Consider the following 4,831-nt stretch of genomic DNA (forward strand, 5'->3'; position numbering starts at 1 on the left):
GAGAGAGAGAGAGAGAGAGAGAGAGAGAGAGAATGAACATTGGAAACCCGGAGTCTTTACAAATCTGAAAACCTGCACCCAGTGACAAGCCTTCTCCAATAAGGCCACACTTCTACTTTTTTTTTTATTTTTTAATTGGATATTTTCTTTATTTACATTTCAAATGTTTTCCTCATTCCAGGTTTCCCCTTTGGAACCCCCCTATTTCATCCTCCCTACCTCTGCCTACATGAGGGTGCTACCATCCTCTCCTGTCTTCCTGCCTGGCATTCCCCTTCACTGCAGCATTGAACACCTCAGGCCCTAGAGCCGCTCCTCCCACTTATGTCCAACAAGGCAATCCTTCTACCACAAATGTCCCTGTGTATGTACTCTTTGGTTGGTGGTCCAGTTCCTGGGAGCTCCGGGGGTCTTGGCAGTTAACACTGTTGCTTCCCCCATGGGGCTGCAAACTCCCTCAGCTCCTTCGGTCCCTTCTCCAATTCCTTCATCAAGGGACCAGCACTCAGTCCAATAGTTGGCTGTGAGCATCTGCCTCTGTATTTGTTAGGCTCTGGCACAGCCTCTGAGGAGACAGCCATATCAGGCTTCTATCAGCAAGCAGTTCTTGGCATCCACAATAGTGCCCAGGTTAGGCAACTGTATATGGGATAGATCCCCAGGTGGGGCAGTCTCTGGGTGGCCTTTACTTCAGTCTCTGCTCCACACTTTTTTCCATATTTCCTCCTGTTTTGTTGTTGTTGTTGTTGTTGTTGTTGTTCCCCCTTCTAAGAAGCACTGAAGCACATTTTGGTCTTCCTTTTTCTTGGGCTTCATATGGTCAGTGAATTGTATCTTGTATATTCTGAAATTTAGGGATAATATCTACTTATCAGTTAGTGCATACTGCGTGTGTTCTTTTGTGATTGGGTTACCTCACTCAGGATTATAGTTTCAAGTTTCATTCATTTGTCTGCAAATTTCATAAAGTCATAGCTGAGTAGTATTCCATTGTGTAAATGTATTACATTTTCTGTATATATTCCTCTATTGAGGGACATCTGGGTTCTATCCAGCTTCTGGCTATTATAAATAAGACTGCTATAAACATAGTGAAGCATGTATCCTTATTACATGTTGGAGCAACTTCTGGGTATATGCCCAGGAGTGGTATAGCTGGGTTCTCAGGTAGTACTATGTCCAATATTCTGAGCACCACCAGAATGATTTCTAGAGTGGTTGTACCAGCCTGCAATTCCACCAGCAATGTGGGAGTGTTCCTCTTTCTCTATATCCATGCCAGAATCTGCTGTCACCTTAGTTTTTTATCTTAGCCATTCTGAAAGGAACCATCTAGTGAAAAAAGACAGCATTTTCAATAAATGGTGCTGGTTCAACTGGCGGTCAATATGTAGAATGAAAATTGATTCATTCTTATCTCCATATACAAATCTCAAGTCCAAGTGGATCAAGGCCCTCCACATAAAACCAGATACACAGAATCTAATAGAAGAGAATGTGGGGAAAAGCCTCTAACAAATAGGCACAGGGGAAACGTTCCTGAATAGAACATCAATGGCTTATGTTCTAGGATCAAGGATTGACAAATGGGACCTCATAAAATTGCAAATCTTCTGTAAGGCAAAGGCTGCTATGAACAATATGTCAATAGGACAAAATGGCAACCATCAGACTGGAAACAATTTTTATCAATTCTGCATCAGATAGAGGGCTAATATCCAATATATACAACGAACTCAAGAAGTTAGACTCCAGAAAACCAAATAACCATATTCAAAAATGGGGAACAGAGCTAAACAGAGAATTCTCAACTGAGGAAACTCAAATAGCTGAAAAACACCTAAAGAAATGTTTAACATCTTTAGTTATCAGGGAAATACAAATCAAACGACCCTGAGATTCCACCTCACACCAGTCAGAATGACTAAGGCCATACTTCTTAATCTGTCCCAAGTAATTCCACCAAATTGTCACCAAATACTCAAATACAAGACCCTATAAGATTCATTCTAATTCAAATCACCACAATGATGTTACAGAAAAGTTAGGGAGAATGAGAGTAAGTAAATTAGAATAAAATTTGATGATTCAGAAAAATGCAGTACAAAGAGAAAGCATTAATACTATTTCCATTTACTTGGTAAAAAGTGAAAAGCAAAATAGTTCTAAGTAATTTTCTTAGTAAATTTAAAAACAACGGAAAGACATTTAATAAAGGATTCCCCTAGATTTTAATCTTCCTCTTTTAGCACCAATGACCTATGTTTTATGCTGACTGTCTCTATACTTTTATCATGGACACGGACATAATTATACCAAAGAATCTGCATTGATCAATGGCACCCACATTCACCCATTGTTTAACCTTCTGTGTGTGATCTCCTAGATGTCTTTGCTCTTTCTGATCCTGTAGCACATGAGCACACCTATATTTTTTTATCTACTCTCAGCATTTTTTTCTATATCTAGCCCACTAGCATAATTTTGTCTCTGTCCAGGTTCAGTTCACATTAATATGAGTCATCATCTGTAATTCTTCAATAATTATAGAAAGAGACTGTTAAAATTCCAGTCTATCTATTTTCATAACTTGGATTACTTTGGTAATTTTTCCTCTATTACCTTGGCATGTGTAGATTCATTGTAAAAGAATTCCCCTTTCCCTGTTTGTACAATATTCTACAATATTCTAAATAATTTGTTCATCTCTATGTTTCCTAAGGCTCTCAGCTTCAGCTTCAGTTTACCTGCAGTTGCATATTTTATTCATTCTTTTACATCTAGAATTTTTCTTGAGTTATTTGTAGATTGAATATTTTATTTGTGTTTTCTTTTGGCATCATCACATCATGAAAGTATTCTCATTAAACATTTATGTAGCATAATATATAACTGTCTATTTATATAGTTATATGTGTATATATTTCACTCTGAATTAATTCATATGATTCCTTAAAAGATTTTTATCTCTTTTTTTAAAAATTTGTTACCTCTTCCTTATTGCTTTTGTTTCTTTTTTAATTCTTCACAGTGTCAAATTTCATTGCAAAATTCTCTAGAGGGATTTTCTTTTTATTTCCTTAATGCTTATAAAAATCCCCCTAAGAGGATCCAGAGTATTTTTCACATTAAATTATATTTAAATGTTGCTTTGGTCTTTAGTCTGTTATAGATTTATACATTTTTATCTCATGCATTGTGTTTGAATGTGTTAGACAACAGGCAGGCTCATATTTCTGAATGCTTAATCAGCTGCTGGTGGCATTTTTTTTTCAGAGGTTTTGGAAGCTTATAGGAGCAGAGATTCCAACCTTTGACCCTGCCAACTAGAAAGTTTACACGTTAGGGCATGGCAATGAAATTATGAAAAATCCATCTCATATACAATCACCAAACTCAGACACTATTTTGGATGCCAAGAAATGCTTTCTGACAGGAACCAGATATAGCTGTCTCCTAAGAGGCTATGCCAGAGCCTGACAAATGCAGAGGCATATGCTGACAGCAAACTATTGGACTGAGCATGGGGTCCCCAGTGGAGGAGTTAGAGAAAGGACTGAAGGAGCTGAAGGGGTTTGCAACCCCATAAAAACACAACAATAATCAGAACCTCTAGAACTCCCAGAGACTAAACCACCAACCAAACAGTACACATGGAGGTACCCATGGCTCCAGCTGCATATGTAGCAGGTGATGGCCTTGGGAGGAGAAGCCCTTGGTCCTGTGAAGGATAGATAGATGTCCCATGATAGGGGAATGCCAGGGCAGGGAGGTGCGAGTTGGTGGGTGGGTGGGGGACCATCTTCATAGAACCAGGGGAAGGGGATAGGATAGGGGGTTTCCAGAGGGGAAACAGGGAAAGCATATAACATTTGAAATGTAAATAAAAAATAAAGTCATGATTTTAAAAGAGGATTGTGATTTTTGTCTTCTGTTACATTCATAGCTGTTACCTAGAACATTCAGCCTATGTGCTGCAGGTTAGATGAGGAGACATTGCCAAACTAGAAGGGGTTCTTGTTCATTGATTTTTAAAGATTCTGTTCATCCCTAGTTCAAGGCATTAGTTGTTCTTATAGATGGCTCTAAGTAGATGTGAGGAAGAAGCTTCACACTCCTGCTGCCATTTCTGGGAGCCATCAACTCCTCTGCATACCAGGCCTACTCCATTCTAATGGGCTATGTTCTTCCTGAACTGTGAATTGGAATAAATCTTATCTCTCATAAATGTACTGTGGCATTTATTTTGTCACAACACACAAGAAGAAACAAATGTGGCACATAAAATCACCAAACATAAGCTTGGCTTTTTCATAGATTCTTCTTTCTTAAAAGGTTGATGGGAGTATTATGAGTATTCAGGAGACCTCATGTTGACTTTTCATCAGGGTCATGTTTACCAGTAATTTGCTTGCGATTCCTAAAAAGATAGGTTTCTCTTGGTTCCAGCTCATAAATATACTGAGATTTAGCTTTTGGATGGATGGTTCCTACACTCTGGAAATGCTTCCTAACCAAGCCCATTTCGTAGGACCTGAGATGATGTGCCTGTTTTCTCTAAACCAATGTAAAATTCAACATTTTTAAATAATATGTTCTCAATAAACCAGATTTAGCAATCTACTTCATTCTCTGGGTTTCTTCTTATACTAAGTTTTCATTGAAAAATACTTTGTTTCATAGTTTATTTTTATTCTTATTGATTTATATCCGTGTGTGCCCATATGTCTAATATGTTACAGGTGTCAGAGGGTAGCAGGGGAGATCATCAGATACCCCAGAGCTAGAGCTACAGATGGGTTACAGGTGTCAGAGGGTAGCAGGGGAGATC

Source organism: Mastomys coucha, unplaced genomic scaffold (genome assembly GCF_008632895.1).
Source record: "Mastomys coucha isolate ucsf_1 unplaced genomic scaffold, UCSF_Mcou_1 pScaffold22, whole genome shotgun sequence".
Lineage (NCBI taxonomy): Eukaryota > Metazoa > Chordata > Mammalia > Rodentia > Muridae > Mastomys > Mastomys coucha.